Source organism: Chiloscyllium plagiosum, chromosome 14 (genome assembly GCF_004010195.1).
Source record: "Chiloscyllium plagiosum isolate BGI_BamShark_2017 chromosome 14, ASM401019v2, whole genome shotgun sequence".
Classification (NCBI taxonomy): domain Eukaryota; kingdom Metazoa; phylum Chordata; class Chondrichthyes; order Orectolobiformes; family Hemiscylliidae; genus Chiloscyllium; species Chiloscyllium plagiosum.
The window spans coordinates 3,300,371-3,321,001 of NC_057723.1; the positions used below are offsets into that span (position 1 = coordinate 3,300,371).

The 20,631-nt window shown below is 41.5% G+C and overlaps 1 long non-coding RNA gene across 2 annotated transcripts in view; it reads right to left on the bottom strand.

The window, feature by feature from the left end:
* Positions 1–228: 228 nt before the first annotated feature.
* Positions 229–20,631, bottom strand: part of LOC122556418 — a 99,092-nt gene continuing 78,689 nt past the window's right edge. For both annotated transcript variants that reach the window (XR_006313532.1, XR_006313531.1), the window contains 2 exons: positions 1,770–1,917; positions 229–1,223 (listed from right to left, as the gene is read on the bottom strand). This is a non-coding gene — a long non-coding RNA (uncharacterized LOC122556418). The remainder of the gene's footprint in view (positions 1,224–1,769; positions 1,918–20,631) is intronic.

The following is a 20,631-nucleotide window of genomic DNA, read 5'->3' on the forward strand; positions in this document are numbered from 1 at the left end:
AGATTGCGTCCAATCTCCTTCTGTGGATTCGAAGGTATCAGATGCTTCTGCAGTTGTTTGAATCAGAAAATACCAGTGCGGCAGTTTGTTACAATTAGAAACTTTCACAAACAAAAACAGAAAACGCTGGAGAAGCCCAGCAGGTCTGGCAGGAGAGCGAAACAAAGTTAATGTTCTTGAAAAAGGGTGACTGGTTTTGAAATGTTAACTCTGCTTTCTGTCCACAGATGCGGCCAGACTCGTTGGGTTTCTCCAGCATGCTCTGCCTTTGTTTGTTTCAGGTCTCTGGAATCCACACTTCCTTGCTTTATTTAAGGAAAACTTTCACGTACCTTCCATTCAATACTTTTCCAGGACCCCTGTCCAATGATTATTGTAAGGAACTAGGGACAGTTTACATGTTGATAGGTTATTCTTCTTGAGCAGAAGTTTGCTTTCGGACAAGCCAGCAGCTGCTATCTTTTAACTAACCTCCTCTTCACCACATCCCCATTCTCCAATGCAGAGTTCCTTGTGGAGCTGAGAGTTTGAAAAATGGGGATAGATTTTATGCAATTTGCCTTGTTCAGCCCTGTCTATGATAAATCACAGCTTGTACTCTCCTCCCCACACATTGGGTGATGCATTGGTACGTGAGCATTCATCTAGATTTAAGATAAAAATAAAACCCCCATCCAGTTTACAGTATTTTTAAAACAATCCCCCACTGAGTGAAGATGGACTGACGGCTTATCCTTCAGTCAAAGACATTTAATAATGGCTTTCCAGAAGTGTATAGCATTCACAATGAAAAAAGAATAGGTGAGACATTTTTGGTAGATATTTTATTGGCAATCAAGTTCTGAAAACTGTAAATAAAAGAAAAGAAAATTAGCTGACTCAAAATGAGAAACCAAAGATAGGTATGGTCGGCAATGGTGTTCCATACCCTGTAAAGACCTAAACTTTCACTTCTATAGTTGCTATAGTAATGGTCAGAACAATTAATCAGTGAAAAATGACTCTTGATATTAATGTGAATACAGGAAATCTGAACGATAAGCAGGAAATGTAGGGAAATGCAGCTGTGGGGATCGAGGCAGAGTTAATGGTTTTCTCGAGTTGGTGAAGCCAGAAGCAGTTGTGCTCACAATTATCCATCACACGGTGATCTGCTGCCCCAGTCCCTTTCCCAGGCATTTTCATTCAGGGAAGAGCTGGAAGGGGGATTGATGGCTATCGACCTGCAAGTGGTAGGATCATATATTTTATATCTTGCGCTCACATAGAGCTGACACAGTTTCCGTGTGTGAGACAGATTTTATTGACAGTTCTTCTTAAAGTCTACTCCGCATTCTGAAATCCAACTTTCCCTGCAGCTTTGTTTACTTTTCTGCATGAACACTCAGGCTCAACCAATCAATCAATGTGGGCATTAGTTGTGAAGGGCTCATATGATCAAATACAGAGCAAACAAAACATAGAACCCTCCACAGGGTAGCCCATTAGCCCAAATCATGGGTTTGTGGAGGTCAGTCTCCACAAGTTGAACAGACTGATCAGAATAATGGGGGAGCAGAGGCATGGGATAATGTTACTGGACTGGTGTTCCAGAGGGTCAAGCTAATTATCTGCGATCACAGGTTCAAACCCAATCATGCTAGTGGGTGCAATTTAAATGTAATCGATAAATCTGGAATTGAATTCTAGCTTGATGACTATCATCGATTGCTGTAAAAACCCATCTGATTCACTAATGTCCTTCAGGGAAGGAAATCTGCCATCCTTACCTGGTCTGGTCTGCAGGTGACTCCAGACCCACAGCAATGCAGTTGACTCTGAAATCCAGGAAGCCCATACCAAATTTCTACAGAAAGGCAATTCAAAAAAGCACCAACAGGTCAAGGGAGATTCAGGGACGGACAATGAGCACTGGCCCTGCAAGAAAATTGAACAGGTACAGAGTTATAGCTGAGGGACAAAACAGCTCTGATTTTATAAATGGTGAAGCAGTCTCAAGGGGTTATGTTTCTGGACGACATTCTGGAGAAACTTGCAAATTACTCACATCTGCTTTTTGGGATAGGGAGAGGAAAATTGTAACCTTAAAACAGTGTCAGAAATGCAATAAAAAGTACTTGGATTGTTTAACTCAATGGACAGAAGAGAAGTAAAAAAGACTTACTTTTATGGAGTATTTATTACAACTTACAACTGTTATAGTCATAGAGTCATATCACATGGAAACAGACCCTTCAGTCCAACTAGTCCATACCAAACATGTTCTTAAGCAAAATGCCTCACTTTGCCTGCGTTTAGCCCATATCCCTCCACACATTTCTTGTTCACTACTTATCCAAGTGTCTTTTAAATGTTGCAACTGTACCTGCATCTCCCACTTCCTCTGGCAATTCATTCCACACATGAACCACTCTGAAAAAAAGTAACCCCTCATTACTTTTTTAAATTTTTTCTCCTCATACCTTAAAAATATGCCCCTAAGTTTTGAACTATCCCACCCTAGAGAAAGGACCCAAGCTATTATCCCTGCCCTCATGATTTTATAAACCTCTATAAGGTCACCCCTCAATGTCCTATGCTCCAGTTTAAAAAATCCCAGTCTATCCAGTCTCTCCTTATAACTCCAATCCTGCATTCCCAGGAAGACCCTGGTAAATCATTTCTGAACTCTCTCCAATTTACTAATATCCTTCCTAGAAAAGGGCATCCAGAACTGGGCACAATACTCCAGAGGAGGCCTCGCCAATGTCCTTTTCAACCTCAACATGACGTCCCTACTCCTGTACTTAAGAGCCTGAGCAGTGAACATGTGTGGTAAACACCTTCTTAACCATCTCATCTACCTGTGATACAAATTTCAAAGAATTATGCATCTGAACTCCCAGGTCTCTATTCTACATCATCAGCCAGGCCTTATCATTAATTACATAAGTCCTGACCTTGAATGTTTTACCAAAATACAATACATCACATTTATCCAAGTTACACTCCATCTGCCACTCCTCGGCCCATTGACCCAATTGGTAAAGATCTCTTTGTAATCTTAGATAACCTTCTTCACTGTCCACTATACCACCCAGTTTTGGTGTCATCCCCAACTTACTAACCATGCCTCCTGTATTCTTATCCAAATCATTTATATAAAGGACAAACAAAAGAGGACCCCAGTACCAATGCCTGTGGAACCCTGCTGGTTACAGGCCTCCAGTCTGAAAACCAAGTCTCCACCACTCCCCTCAGTCACCTGCTGATAAGCCAATTTTGTAACCAACTGGCAAGTTCACCCTGAATCCCATGTGATCTAATTTTGCTAATTAGTCTACCAAGCAGAAGCATGTCAAAGGCTGTTCTAAATTCTAGCTAAACACTGTTTACCACTCTGCCCTCATCAATCTTATTGGTTGCTTCATTAAAAAACTCAGTCAAGTTTGTGAGACCCGATTTCCCTCGCACAAAGCCATGCTGACTGTCCCTAATCACTCCTTGCCTCTCCAAATGCCGGAATCCTATCTTTCAGAATCATCTCCAATAGCTTATCCACCACCAATGTCAGACTCACAGGTCTATAGTTCCCATGCTTCTCCTTACAGCCTTTCTTAAACAAAGGCGCAGCATTAGCCACCCTCCTATCATCCAGCACCTCACCCATGGTTATGATGATACAAATATTTCTGCAGGGCCCTGCAATTTCTTCCCTAACTTCTCACATCTCTCCTTGTTGCTGGCTATTCTTTATCAGCATTTTCCTAAGTAGCCTGTTCAAAGATGGTATTGCACACCTCTGGAGCAGGTGAGACTTGAATCAGGGCCTCCTGACTCAGGGGTAAGGACACTACAATTACACCACAAGAGCCCCATGTTTGGTCTCCATCCGATTTTCTCAATCAACCTGTTCAGAGATGTCATTGCACAACTCCAGAGCAAGTGGGACTTGAATGCAGGCATCCTATCCAGTTGTCTGGACACTACCACTGCACCACAAGAAGGAACATGCATTTTAATATGATCAGCTAATTGTTTGCCTCATTATCTTTAATTCCTAGGTATTTAGCTGAGGAGATCTAATTGAGGTCGAGAAGATCTTTAAAGCAGATGCAGAGTGGATGTTTCTCCTTGTGAGGCAATCTAGAATGAGAGTTTATAGCTTTAGGGTAAGATCAGATTCCCTTCAGTGTGGAAACAGGCCCTTCAGCCCAACCAGTCCACACCAACCGTCCAAAGAGTAACCCTCCCAGACCCATTTCCCTCAGAATGATGCACCTAACTCTATGGGCAATTTAGCATGGCCAATTCACCTGGCCCACACCACTTTGGACTGTGGGATGAAACCCCCACAGATACAGAGAGAATGTGCAAACTTCACACAGGCAGTCACCCAAGGCTGGAATTGAACCTGGGACAGTGCTAACCACTGAGCCACCTTGCCACTATTGGCAAGTTCAATAGAGGTAAGGAGAGATTATTTCTTTCAAAAGGTCATGAATCTATGGAGTGCGATAGATGCTGGGGCATTGAGGAACTTAGAGGAGAAAGACAGATTTTTATTGAGTAACGGGTTTAAGGATTATGGAGAGCGGGCAGGAAAGTCGAGTTGAAGCTGAGCTGAGATCAGCCATGATCGTATTGAATAGCAGAGCAGACCCAAGGGGCTGAATGGCCTCCTGCACATTGTTCTTATGATTTTATGGTGTTGTCAGATTTAGATGCTAACAAGGATATCCCAAAACAATTGATAACTAATGACATATTTTGAAGTGTAGACAATCTACATGTGGAGACAGTGAGGAGTGCAGATGCGGCAACATCAGAGTCAATAAAATGTGGAGCTGGAAAAAGCACAGCAGGTCAAGTAGCATCAGAGGGGCTGATTCAACAGGTCCTCATGAGGGGTCCCAATCTGATACATCGACTCTCCTGCTCCTCTGATGCTGCTTGACCTGTTGTACATTTTCCAGCTCCACACTTCATCAACTCCAATAATTTACATGTGACATTCACTGATACTGTGACAGCGAGATTTCTTCAAAAACCTTCTCACGGCCCAGGTTTTATAATTGCATTGGGAGAAAAGCAAGATCCCAAAAATAGGAATTACGAAGGCGTCAAGGTTGTCTACAGTAGAAATTTAAAAATCACACAACACCAGGTTATAGTCCAACAGGTTTATTTGGAAGCACTAGCTCCTTCATCAGGTGTTGGAGAAGAGCTCCGAAAGCCTGTCCACCCAGTCCAACACTGACTCCTCCACATTACTGTAGAAGTGGATGAATTCCACTGCTCCTTCACTCAATAATCTTCATCCATCCCTAGTCCTATCTCTATCACACCTCAGGCTTTGTCCAAGAATTACTTTAGGAGCACAATTGTTCCACATGTACAAGTTAATTTTAAAATAGCACATTTTTGGTCTAAAACCCAGTGGTGAATATATTAATATAGTAAGACTGAGGAACTGGAATCTAAATTGTTCTGTACTTTCATAGTACACTGTAGTACACTCTACAATACAACGTGTAAAAGAAGATCAATGCAGAGAAATCTTCAGTTAAGCCAAATGCTACAAGGTGTATAATAAGCAATGAGATTAATGAATATTACATTGAATTGCTTACAATTATACAGTATAGAAAGTAAGAAGACAGTACTAGTTGTCGGTGTCATTGTTGGTTGATTTCCACAAAAGCAGCAAGATCTGGACAATATCCAGGTTTAGGCTCACATCTGACAAGTGATGTCTGCATCGCGCAAGTGCCAGGCAATTGCCATCTCCAGCAAGGAAGAATCTAACTACTGTCCCTTGAAATTCAACAACAGTACCATCATAGATTCTCCTGCTATCTCCAGTCTGGGAAACAGCACGGAAACAGATCCTTCAGCCCAACTCGTTCATCCTGACCCGATTTCCTAAAACTAAGTTCGCTTCATTTTTCTGCATTTGTCTCATATCCCTCTAAATCTTCCCAATCCATATAAATACAGTGGCTACAAGGGCAGGTCAGAGGCTAGCAATCCTGCAGAGTATATTGCACCTCTTGACTCTACAAACCATCTATAAGATGTAAGTCAGGAGTGTAATGGCATACTCCCATTCACTTGAATGGGTGCAGCTCCAACCACATTCAAGAAGCTTGACAACATCCAGAGCAAAGCAGCTCAGTTAATAGGCACCACATCCACAAATACGTGCTCCCCAAATCACTGACACTCAGTAGAAGTAGTCTCCAAAGCTTATTAGGCAGGCCCATCCAAAACCACTTCCATCTAGAAGGGCAAGGACAAGAGAAAAAGGGAACACACCCAGCTGTCTTGGAACTTTGTGTCTTTGAGGTCTATGCAATAATACAACATTCCCCTATTTCCTTTAACGAATGGGAACTTCCTTTTGAATGAACATGTATAAGAGTGTATACAGATACAGCATTGATGCATACAGCGCTGGTGGCCATATTTAAGGAAGGATTGCATCAGAAGCAGTTCAGAGAAGATTTACTATCCTCATACCTGGAACGAGCAGGTGCCTTGTGAGGAAAGATTGGACGGGCTAAACTTGTTAGGCTGGAGTTAGAAAAGTAAGGAGCATTTTGATTGAAATGGAGGGTCTTAACAGAGGCGGTGTGGAGAGGATATTTCCTGCTGTGGCAGGATATAGAACAAGGGATCACTATCGATTACGACAAAGCTGAGGTGAAATCTTTTCACACAGAGGTTCATGAGCCTTTGAACCGGTCTTGCTCAAGATGAAGTTTAAGCCAAGACCTTGAATATTTTGAAGGTAGATGTAGACTCTTGATTTTCCTCGGATGCTGCCTGAGCTGCTGTGCTTTTCCAGCACCACACTCTCAACTCTAATCCCCAGCATCTGCAGTCCTCACTTTCGCCTAGCTTTTTGATAAGCAAGGGCGTGAAAATTGTCAGGAGTAGGCAGAAATGGGAAATAATCAGATCAGTCTTGATCATATTAAATGGCAGAATTTATGTGTTAACATTGAACATTACAGCACAGTACAGGCTCTTTGGCCCTTGATTTTGCACCGACCTGTGGAACCATTCTGAAGCCCATCTAACCTACACTATTCCATTCTCATCCTTACGCCTATCCAATGCCCATTTAAATGCCATTAAAATTGGCAAGTCTGCTCATCACATGTTAGTATAGTTTTAACACAAACATCAAAATTAGTACAAAAACCAAGAAGAGATTTATAATCTCAGCAGTTAAATTAAAAATAAATAGAAGTGTGAAGGAAGAACGGTTTACATTTATATCTCAGAACATTCCGACTTTACAACTGAAGAACAATTTTCGTTTCGGCACTATGTAGCAATTGTGAAAGTTAATTGATGCTCTGCAAACTCGATCCACAGTAATGTGAGAATGTGTTGATTTTCCTGCTCCTCGGATGCTGCCTGACCGGCTATGCTTTTCCAGCACCACTCTAATCTAGACTGTTATTCCCTTTGTAACATTGCTGAGGTGATGTATTTTGGAAAGGGAAATAAAAGCATTACATACATGTTTGAAAATGAGAAACTGAACAGAATAAAAGATCAAAGAGATACCTCAAGATTACATCTGAATGAATTATTAGAGATAGCAACATAAAGAGGCAAAGCAATTAAAATGTTAATGAAAGATTATGATTTATTTCAAAGTTCATAGAAATTAAAGTCATGAAATAGTGGAAATTCGGCTCATATCATCACATATAAGGATGTTTTTCTTGTTCTGCTCTCTATAACTATGAGAATGGTACCTCCTTTCCTCACCACTCTCAGCATAATGGTCTGGTAGGATGCACTATACATATGGTAACACAGAAAATAGGAGCAGGAGGAGACCATTTGGGCCCTTCAAGCCTGCTCCACCATTCAATATGACCATGGCCTGTTCATTCACAACTAATGAATGTAAAATGAGATTTGCCAAGATTTTAAGATAATTATGCCAAATCTCTTCCAGACAATGGTTTATCCTCATCAACAGCTCTGATGTTAGAAAACAGATTTGCACAGCTTGGGCGGCACGGTGGCACAGTGGTTAACACTGCTGCCTCACAACACCAGAGACCTGGCTTCAAATCCTGCCTCAGGCAACTGTCTGTGTAGAGTTTGCACATTCTCCCCATGTTTGTGTGGGTTTCCTCCCACAGTCCAAAATTAAGTGTGCAGGTTAGGTGAATTGGCCATGCTAAATTGCCCGTAGTGTTGCACATTCTCCCCATGTTTGTGTGGGTTTCCTCTGGGTGCTCTGGTTTCCTCCCACAGTCCAAAACTAAGTGTGCAGGTTAGGTGAATTGGCCATGCTAAATTGCCCGTAGTGTTAGGTGTAGGGGAATGGATCTGGGTGGGTTGCTCTTCAGAGGGTCGGTGTGGACTTGTTGGGCTGAAGGGCCTGTTTCCACACTAAGTAATCTAATCTAAAAACCTTCCCCCTTCATACTCTTCTCACCATCCAATCACAGGTGAGATTGAAATATTATTGGAAAGAAGGGAGAGCATGACCAGCAAGCTGAAATCACCCAACTGCAAACAGGACAGCACCACCATACATAATCTTCATACAAATTCATGTGTTCTCAGAATGATATTGCAATGTTCTGTCCAGCCTACGATGTTGACACAAATAAAGGCCAAGTCACAAAACAGGCAATATATCTGAGTTGCATAGAAATAACCATCCAGTATATATGATGATGACTCAGACTCAGTAGGTATCATATCAGACAGCAACCATACACCTGCCAAACATGATAAATGTCCATTAACATCACAGAATGAAGCCAAGTCATAATAGATATATAAGAACAAGGTATGGTTATGTTGTACCTCTGTTACTCGAAAATGTGCAGTTAATGTCTCTATATTCAGCCTGATATATGTTTACTGGAACAGGGTTCCCATTCTTTAAAGGAGAAAAGGAGATGTTGTATTATTGAGCAGATTTCAGAAAGGCAATGTACCTCTAAGACAGCTGGATAGCATCACAACATGCAATATTCCAGCAGAGAAGATTCCCATCTTACTTTCAGCAGACAATCAGTCTGGTTAGTTCAGTTTAAATATCCAAAGTAGTCAATCTGTCAGTTAGTTAGTTAGTTAGCCAGTCAGCTATTTATATAGTATAACAGTAATCTAGTAAGGGTAGAATCCAGAGTGTTGATATAAATCTGAGCTATCAGATCAATGTACAGGTACATGGGCAATGTTATTAATAATCTGACTCAACAAATATCCAGTCTCTGTGTTATGTGTTACATGGGCTAACATATGGAAAACCAATCATAAAACTGATTACCCTACCACCACCCCTATACAGCTGCCACACTACTTCCTCACTTTTCCAGTTGACGTATTACTTCCTCACTCACTTGCCTACCTAACCTCTCAGCCACCAATCTGTCACACCACACCATTAATTATGGGCCATCCAACTTCATCACCAAAACACCCTGCTTCCTTACTGCTTCACCCAGTTACCTTCTCTCCATAGGTTCTCCAGAGGCTTTGAGATCTTTAAATTTTATTTATTTATCAGCATACCACGGTGAGTGCTGGAAACAGGGGCAGAGATTCTATGAAAACTCTGAACTGCAGACTGTGAGGTTGCTGCACTGGAGAAAAGGCATAACAACTTTTAGGAAGTGGTATGCCATTTTGTGTCTGATTTTGGACAGAATATGAATTCTGACAAAACTAAATTGAAAGATTTGGGCCATGAATTCTGCTGCTCTGTCCACAGAGGCTCTCTTTCCTGCTAAATGTTCCTCACTCCTTCCTGTTTCTGACTTCAGATCTAAGTTTCCATTTTCCTGTTATAGTAGGTGAAGCTGGGGAGACAAACGAGGGAGAAAGGAATCAAAAGTGACACAAGTAGATTTGGGGCAAGTGCTCATGCAGTGGGATAAAAAAAAATTGTAGTGATGAAACATACAAGTTCCAAAAATTCACATTCCGTGCATAAAAGAATTAATCTCTACCATTTTGTTTGACCATCCAGAAAGATTAGAATGCACCTGTGCTGCAAATTCTGTGTAATTCTAATTAATTTCTGAGCTTCGTTTTTTTTCTGAAGGATACTGGAGGTTCTGTGAAAGACTTAAGAGCAAATTTCAAATGCAGTTATATTGATGTACAACACTCACATTTAATTCTCAGTGAATTTGAGCACAGGATACATGGCTGTTATGTCCAATCTTCTCTAGGGGAAGAAATCATGTTCTGTACTTCACTGTAAATAAATGGTTTGTTTACATTCCTACTCTCTTATCTATTATTGATAATAAGGTTTGTACCTAAGCCTTTGCCTGATAGAATATTTATTCTACAACCTTCCAGAGTCTAAAATGTGTTGTGTCATATGTCTGTATGTACTGAAGATGATAAGTCAGTCTTTTTTCTTGCAGAAATATTGCACTGTTCAGATGCTCAGGATGGGAAAGCCCACTTCAGATCAACCACTCACCCAACTGACCTTTGGAAAATTGGACTAGGAGGAGGTGGTTCAGCTCTAAGAGTCTGTAGTATTATTTAGTGAGGTTGTGGTTGATCTCGATACTAACGCCATTCATTCCATCCAGAGAGGCCAGTTAGTATGACTGTCCACCCAGGAAATCCTATGTCACTGCTCACGGATTCTGTGGGTCTTCGTGTAGCTGATGAGCCCCGTCTGGGAACCACGTCTCCAACTATACATTTGATGGGTGTTTCCGGAGATCGAGTTAATCCTTGGCTTTGAGATCCAAGGCATTTCTTTCTCCAGTTCCTTTTTCTGCATTCCATTAACTCAAATGGACTTGCCACATAAACACAGTGGCTACCAGCTCATGAAAGTGGCAAAGAATACTATGAGAAAGTGAGGACTGCAGATGGTGGAGGTGATTCCTGAAGAAGGGCTCATGCCTGAAACATCGACTGTCCTGCTCCTTGGATGTTGCCTGACCTGCTGCGCTTTTCCAGCAACACATTTTCAGCAAAGAATGCTATGGCTAGTAACTCACCCCGCACTCCCCAAAACCTGTCCAGCATTGACAATGTACAAGTCAGGCGTGCAATGGAATACACCCCACTTGCTTGGCTGGATGCAGCTCCAACAGCACTCAAAAAGCTTGACACCAATCCTGGTCAAAGCAACCCATTATATTGGCACCACATCCACAAACATTCACTTCCTTCACCACCAAGACTCAGTAGCAACAGTGTGTACTATCTACAAGATGCACGTCGGAAATTCACCAAAGATCCACAACCACTTGCATCAAGAGAGATGGAAACACCACCACATACAAGTTCCCCTCCAAGCCACATACCATCCAATTTGAACGTATATCACCTTTCCTTCACTGTCATTGGGTCAAAATCCTGGAATTCCCTCCTTAAGGCCATTGCAGATCTACCCACGGGACATAGACAGAAGCAGTTTTAAGAAGGCAGCTGACCACCACCTTCTCACAGTCAACTAGGCTCAGGCAGATGCCAAGGTCCCACAAGTGAATTAAATTAATTAAAAGTCTGGAATTAAGAGTCTAATGATGACCATGAAATCATTGCCAATTGGTTCACTAATGTCCTTTAGGGAAGGAAATCTGCCATCCTTACCCATGTGGCTTACATGTGACTCCAGACACACAGCAATATGGTTAACTCCTAACTACTCTCTGGGCAATTAGAGTTGAGGAGGAAAATTGACTGAGCTGGGATCTGTCAGAGGTGGTTCCACATTTCTATCCTTTCTTGAAGAAATTAGTTACTTGTTCTGATTTTAAACATACATCTCTGTCTTCGAGATGTCGTTTCCCTCCCACTATCAAAAAGGTTTAGTTCATCAATATTTTCCAAATTCTTACAAAAAACAGACAAAGCACAATTTTGCAAGCATCTGTATGACACAGGCAATAGGAAACCAAAGCAAGAATGATAAGATGTTGACATTGAGAAAAAAGACCCATTTTCACTTCACAATTTCAATGGTTGGATGAAAATCTCACTAATAAACAGTAAGAATCCTATTTTCAGGCATTAATGTCATATTATTACCTCATCACACTTTACTTATATGATGGTTGCTATTCTCCCAGGCAGCAGAGAGAAACTGGGTGTCACAAATTCCCGACAGCGTGTATCTGGCAGTTGCAGCTTGCAAACATCTTCACTGGGTTTCTGTCTTTGCCAAGTATTTGCCAACATCTCAGGGCTAGGTTCATGGGCAGCGAATTCCAGCATCTTTCATCCACAGAGATTGATACTAGAATTCCTACAGCGTGGAAACAGGCCCTTCAGCCCAACCAGTCCACACCGCCCCTTCGAAGGGTATCCAACCCAGACCCATTACCCTACATTTCCCCTGACTAATGCACCTAACCTATACATCCGTAAACACTATGGGCAATTTAGCATGACCAATTCATCTTTGGACCGTGAGTGGAAACTGGAACACCTGGAAAAAACCCACGCAAACATGGGGAGAATGTGCAAACTCAACACAGGCAGCCGCACGAGGCTGAAATCAAACCCAGGTCCTTGGCACTGTGAGGCAGCAGTACTAACCACTGAGCCACCATGCCGCCTCATTAACAGTGCACTAACTTCATCACATTGCTGCCTAATCTGTAATGAAATGAGTTCCAAAGGAAGAGTCAGACTGGTTTTGAAACACTAACTCTCGTCCTCTCTCTACAGATGCTTCTAGACCTGCTGAGTTTCTCCAGCATCCTTCGTGTTTGCTTCAGATTTCCAACATTTGCTGTGTTTTACTTTTATTCAAATATACCTGGGGAATCCTGGCCACAATCCATCATGTCATGACTGGTGTGGCATATGTCAAAATAAAGTCTAAAATGTTAGAAGGCCATGCAGAGATATCCCATGGTCCTCCTTATTTCAATCCTCCATGTGACAAAACATCACGGTTTCTGGCAAATCTCTTTTGCCCTTGCTGCAAATGCTATTTCACGACAAAGAAATTGTTTTACTTCTGATATTCCCCACATAAGATCACTGTAGCCATTCTGTATGATTGCAGTGACAGCAGGTGTTATTGTCACTCTCGTTGCAATGCAACCAGGGTGTTATAGAGTCATAGAGATGTACAACACGGAAAACAGACCCTTCGGTCCAACTTGGCTATGCCAACCAGATATCTAAATTAATCTAGTCCCATTTGCCAGCATTTGGCCCATATCCATCTAAACCCTTCCTATTCAGGTACCCATCCAGATGCCTTTATATACCAGCCTCCACCCCCCCTCTTCTGACAGCTCATTCAAATTGGGGAGGCACGAAGATATCCATGAGCCCAGGAACAGCAGCTGCTGACTGGCTTCCATGAGGAGAATTCGCAGCATGAGGTCTCTACAGGACATAGAGCTCCAGGGTCTACTGGCCACTACATCCTCAAGATGCAGTGCTGCTGATAAATGAGGGTATTCCCCAGGACGTCATATCAGAACCGCATCATCTATTGAGGTGGGACCTGCAACCTATTGTGATGGTGGCCACCTTATCTTAAAGAAGAGTGAAAATGTTACCTCTTCTTCTCTCTTCACAGATGCTACTAGACCTGCTGAGTTTCTCTAGCACTTTCATTGTTTGTTTCAGATGGCCGGAATCTGCAGTATTGTGCTCAAATTCGAGCATCATCCTGGCAACAATCCATCCTGAGCACACCGCTGATCATTACAAACTTATCCCAATAATCTCTGTGAAGCAGGAGTGATCGCCAGTGATATATCAAGTGCTGCCTGCAGTCAGGAATTCCCAAACATCCCTTGGCTTAATTTTTACACAACTGGCTATTGTAGATCTTTGTGGGATCTCTCAAACTTCAACTGGCAAAATGTATCAGAGCTTTTACTGAAACAGTTTGTGACAAATTAGACAGCTCTATCTAGTATTGACATGACAAGGTCCATACTACAGCAATGGCACTAGACTTTACCAAGAGAGCAGACTTGCCCTTGGTGCAGGGTACAATAGATTGCTGACATGTCATGTTGAGAGGGCCATATCATAACAGGAAAGGGTTCTATTCAGTGAATGTCCAAGTCATTTGTGACATTTGGCATCACACCTTATAAGAATGCATCCGGTACCCTGAAGAGTCAGGAGTGTGGTGTTGGAAAAGCACAGCAGGTCAGGCAGTATCTGAGGAGAAGGAAAATCAATGTTTTGGGCAAGAACCCTTCATCAGGTACCCTGAAAGCTACTGTGCTGTCTCTATACCTTGGTAATTCTTAAATTTCCTTCCAAGGATGGTTACTGGGAGATAAGGGCTACCATAGCTGATACTCAACCCCAAGGACTGAGGATCCAATACAATGTTGAAGAATGGGCCTCAGAGTGGAGCAGATACAATGGGTCTCCTCAAGATGCTCGGAAGAGTTTTGGGTATGGAAGGCCTCTCAGTACCCCTCAGAGAGAGACAGACACAGAGACAGAGACAGAGAGTGCCAGATGATCTGAGCATATCATGCTCATGCACGACAGAAGCAGGCAATGAAGGGATGTGATGGATGCTGAAGAACTAGGGAACAGCAGCAGCCTTCTGAGGAGGACGATGAGCACATTGAACTGGAGTAATGGCCTAACTTGTGAAATTTCATGAGCAAGATCTTGTGACAAAGTGGTAGTGTCCTGATCTCTGGACAAGACGACCTGTACTCGGAACCCACTTGCTTCAGAGGTGTGTCATAACATTACCAGACAGGGCTATTAAAAATAGCTATTTAAATACATAGGGTTTTTGTGACATAATGGTAGCGTCCATACCTCTGAGCCAGGAAACTTGGGTTCAGGTTCCACCTGTTCCAGAGCTGCATACATATATAGGTGGACAGGTTGATTAAAATATCTGTAATGTCTTTGGATGGGCTGTTGTGGTGCAATTGGAATACCCCTCCATCTCAAATTTCAAATCTAATGTTGACTTGGCTTTCTGTGCACCTTCATTGCATCCATAACTTTGTATTCCTCGCTTGATTCAGTCGCCCAAGGATCTTCGTGTCTTTGTCTGTTATGATCTACCTGTACTGCATGCAAAACAAAACCTTTCACTGTGTTTAGCTGCACATGAAACAAATCAAATCTGAGTCAGGAGGCCCAGGTTAAAATCCTACTTACTCCAGTGGTATGTCGTTACACTTCTGAACAGGATGAATTTAAATAAAAGAGTATTGACAATCAGGGATTCCATGATGCAGTGGTAGTGTCCCTACCTTTGAACCAGGAGGCCGAGATTCAATTCCCAGCTACCCCAGAGAGGTGTATATATATTGGCGGACAAGTTGATGAAAACATCGGTAATCTCTTTGGATAATCTGATTTGGTGTGGAGATTCTGTTGTAGCTGTTATATTCTCCTTTCAGACTAATATAACCTGTGTGAGGTGTGTGGTACTGCAAAATGCACATAGTACTCCTCATGAGCTCAAACCAGACTTAAGTAAAACTTCCTCCCCTCTATATTCATATCCACCAGTTATAAAGGCTAACATTCCATTAGCCTTTTTGATTGCTTGTCATATATCTAAAGTGACAATCCAAAACATACCAATCCATTATCTGGAGCAGCTTTTGCAGTGGAACTTATTTGCATTAGAAGCTGGCTTGTAACAGTCCAAGATCATTGAGTACATTGAACAGTTATTTTAGATAAGACATTTGCTCTGAATTTCAAGGCTGGATTAGAATGCTGATCTTGAAGGTGTAAAGGTGTCATTTTTAAACTGCATGCTGCTTATTCCCACTGGCACATAGAGTTTAATCACTGTTTATGGTCCAACTGTTTGGAACTCGAAGTGAAATTCAATACATGAATCCAGACTGTGAGCTCCAACAGAAAGGAGGGTCAAGTAAAATGCTGACTAATTACATTTGCATTAAAATTTGAAATATTCAATATTCCGTATGAAGGACAGGCGAGTTTGAATTAACACCAAAGGCAGTTTATTAAATTGAGACAGTATCTGCCAATGCCTGATAATGAGCAAATTATAAAAAGAAACTGGCAAATAAAATAATGTTTAACTGTAGAAAACATGTTCTTCTGGAATGTAATTATTCAGTACAACTAATGGAAGTTGAAGTGTGATATGTGCTTGCAGTTCATGAACTTGAAAGTTTCTTTTACTGCTTTTTCACATTTTTTTGTCAGGACCTGCAGATTATTTCACTTGTTCACTTGTAAACGGGACTCTAATTCATTGAGAGACTGCTTTTTGATAGGATTCGAAAGAGTGGAATGATGTGTTGCCCAGTTTGTTACTTAGAAATAAGAAATTCTAATTATTGAGGTCAAATTGATATTACATCCTTCCTATAATGCAGTGACCAGAACTGTATGTAATACTCGAAATGTTGCCACACCAGAGTTTTGTACGGTTGCAGCATGACCACATGGCTCCGAAACTTAATCCCTCTACCAATAAAAACTAATACACTGTATGCCTTCTTAACAACGGGTGGCACGGTGGCACAGTGGTTAGCATTGCTGCCTCACAGTACCAGAGACCTGGGTTCAATTCCCGCCTCCGGCAACTGTCTGTTTGGAGTTTGCACATTCTCCCTTTATCTGCGTGAGTTTCCTCCCACAGTCCAAAAATGTGCAGGTTAAGTGAATTGGCCATGCTAAATTGCCCATAGAGTTAGGTGAAGGGGTAAACGTAGGGGAATGGGTCTGGGTGGGTTGCTCTTCGGAGGGTCGGTGTGGATTTGTTGGGCCGAAGGGCCTGTTTCCACACTGTAGGTAATCTAATCTAATCTAAAAAAAAACTCTATCAACCTGGGTGGCAACTTTCAGAGATGTATGCACATGGACACCAAGATCTCTCTGCTCATCTACACTTCCAAGAATCTTACATTAGACCAGTACTCTTTATTCTATTCCTCCTTCCAAAGTGAATCACCTCACATTTTTCCACATTAAACTCTACTTCTCAGCGCAGTTCTGCAGCTTATCTGTGTCCCTCTGTAATCTGCAACATCCTTCAGCACTATCCACAACTCCATCGATCTTAGTGTCATCCATAAATTTACTGCCCATCATTCTCTGCCCTCATCCAGGTCATTTTTGAAAATGACAAACAGCAGTAGCCCCAAAACAGATCCTTGCGGACATGATCTGTCTCTCCTTAGTTTTTATATTAATTTAGACATGTGGGCATCACCAGCTGTGTCACCAATTATTGCCTATCCCTAATTAGCCTTGAGAAGGTGGTGACAAGCTGCCCTCTTGACCTGTCCTACCAGTCCATCTTCTCACCTATCAACTCCACCCTCCCCACCAACCTCTCACAATTACCCCCCACCTACATCAACCTCTCGCCATCCCAGCTACCTTCACCTCAGCCCCACCCCCACAACCACCCCTTCTCCTCTTTTTATCCCTCAGCTCCCTTCCCCCTCCACATCCCTGATGAAGGGCTTATGCGCAAAAAGTTGAATCTCCTGCTCCTTGGATGCTGTCTGACCTGTTGGGCTTTTCCAGTGCCACACTCGATGGACTGGTGACCAGTTATCAATGACAAAAGCCATCTATCTGCTAACAGCCATGTGATTGCCTCTTAGGTATCTGAAATGCCTGGGGCTGGGAACGAAACAAAGGAAAGGCATTTCAGTCTCCACCAATCAGGTGTTGCCTCTCCATTTTCTATTATAAGTCAAGTTCATCTGAAGACAACTTGCAGCAGTTGCTGTGACCATCAATTGAACAATCAGAGATCTTTTGAAAGGTAAATCCGTCAGCCCATGCCTTTTGCAAACTAGTAAACTATCCAGAGAAGGACAACTCAGAAACAGCAAACTGACCAGAACATAAAAATCACCTTAGAAACCTCATGAACAGGTACCACGGAGTTGTTTTTGAATTGTTTTCCTCCAGCTATAAGACATACTTCCTTTTTATCTTTTCCACGTCCACATGTGTAAGAGGAAGTTTCCAGTTTTAATTAGTAGTGTTATATACCAATGGTTTACAACTGTTTACCTGTAGCTAAACTCTATTTATTTGAGATAATTAATATTTCTTTAAGTATAGAAACCTGGTCCATGCTTTTTTTGTCAAATTGACTGGCAAATTATCGAATTTTGCATAGTTTTTAAAATCATTTATTTTTGTCTTAACTCTGAGAACAATAGGTTTTGATTTCTATCTCGTTATCCCAGTTAGTCATGACGAAAGAGTAGACAATGGCACTGCAGTAATTATAACGTATCTAGATTTTCAAAAGACCTTTGATAAGATGCCCCCACCCACCTCCAGCAACCTAATGAATGAGGTCAGAGAATATGGAGACAAAGGACATGATACAGAATAGATAGCCAACTGGCTTTCAGCCAAAAAGTTAAGAATGGGAGAGAAGGGTAGTTCTTCAATGTGGAGAAAGGTTGGAAATAGTATTGCAATGGATCAATGATGGGACGATGGACGTTCATAACACATTAGCAAAAATATAATTTCTAAATTTGCGGGGAATATGCAATACTAAAGAGAATACTACAATACTGTAACAATACAGAAGGATAGTAAGAAATTTGTAGAATGGGCAAACAAAAATCCAAAAACAAAAATCCAAAAGACACAGGAGCAGAAGTAGGCCAAAACAGGAAATGATGTTCAACGTAAATAATTGTGACACACTTTGGGAAGAAGAATTATTACTTGGACAAGCAGGTCTATATTGGATAAAGGAACAAAGATATTTTGGGGATATAACTAATCAGACACTAAAAGTTGTACATCTTCGCCAAGCCGAAAGAATAACAAATCAAATCCTGAGCTTTATTGCCAGAGGGATATAATTGAAATGCAGAGAAATTATTCACAACCTGTATCAAACATTTGTTAGATCATACTTCAAGTACGACATAATTTGTGGTCATCCTATTTTAAGACAGGGACCAGAAATGAGTGAGAGAACATTTACAAGGATGACACAGAAATAAGCAGGTTTTCATATATCAAGGAAGGATTGACAAACTCGATCTCTTTTCTTTCACAAAGAGAAAATGGGAGATGAATAAATCGAGTTCTTTTAAAGTGTTGATAGGTTTTCATATTTGGATGCATCTGTTTCCTACTGTGGGGAAGAGCATAAACTGGAGACCATCAATACAAAACAGTCATGAAGAATTCCAATAAGGAATTCAGAAAAAATCTCTTTGCTCACATGATGAGAATGTAGAATGGGCTACCACAGAGAGTAGTTAAGGTGATCAGTGTAGATACATTAAATGGGAAGCTAGACAACGTATGAGGGAGAAGGGAGGAGTTCATGGTGTGATGAAAGTTTAAAATATATCCATATTTAGGAAATTACATTCTAAAGTTAAGGTAAATTGTTTTTTTTTGGTTTTCAGCTCTGTGAATGCCCAATTTGTGTTTTATTAATGCTCATTTGGAAGGCACAGAAGACAGAAATTCTGTGACATAAGCTGAATGATTCAACCAGTTACCTGATGAGATAACTGCTACTTAGTGTCAACCTGGGGTTTTTAATGAACAGTGAAGAGAAGGCTAATGGTCATAACCTGGTTAAATTTGGAAGAAGCATTTTATTCCAGCAGAACAGTTTGTAGAAGTCTTCAATCCATCAGAGAAAGAATTGTTGAGCTTTTTGACCAGCCTCAAAGTCATCAGTATCAGAGAAAAGTCAGTGAGTTAACCTGTGTGTGACAGGGATGGATGGGGATCATCACATCTGGTGAATGTGTAGAAAGTTGCCAAAAGAGAACACTTTCAATCTTGTCAGTTCAGTAAGAAATTTTAAAATGAAGATAGAAGCAATAATTCCCTGGAGTTTAGTATCTGGAAAAAAATATTCCTGGGATAAAGAGTTAACTCTCTCTCAATGTGGCATATGGTAAGATTTTTCTAATTTTTCACATCTAATTTTTTTTTTACCCCTACATATAACTGTAGTGATTGCAACAATGGCAAGGTAGATCACATTGATTACGAGTTCCCTGATTGGAGCTGTTACCCTGGGCCAATCAGGGAGCCCTGGCTGACAGTTATAAACAGGAGATTCAGAAGGTATCCAAATCTAGGGACTGGCTTTGACATGGTCAGAGCCCATGTACTGTGCACACATAAATAAAGGGTGACTTGGTGACCGGACACCAGCCTCTGTGCAGTTATTTTAGTAATAAATGTATATTTCTTTGTCAAATGATTTTGATAGAGAGCATCCTATGAATAATGCCCAGTGACTGACCTGAAGAAGGGCTCATGCCCAAAACGTCAATTCTCCTGCTCCTTCGATGCTGCCTGACCTGCTGCGCTTTTCCAGCAATACATTTTCAGCAATGACTAACCACCAAAGCAAACAAAATATAAGCTAAAGAGAGAGATTTCACTCTGGGTCTGGACTTGTCCAGAATTACCTTTAGGATTTAATGATAAATTTGGAGAAGGAACGGTAGGAAAAAAAAGAGTTGAAAAAAGTGTGGTGCTGGAAAAGCGCAGCAGGCCAGGCAGCATCCGAGGAGCAAGAGAATTGACGTTTCGGGCATAAGCCCTTCCTCAGGAATGAGGCTGGTGTGCCAAGCAGGCTGAGATAAAAGGTAGAGGGGAAGGAATTTGGGGGAGGGGCGCTGGGAATACGATAGGTAGAAGGAGGTGAGGGTGAGGGTGATAGGC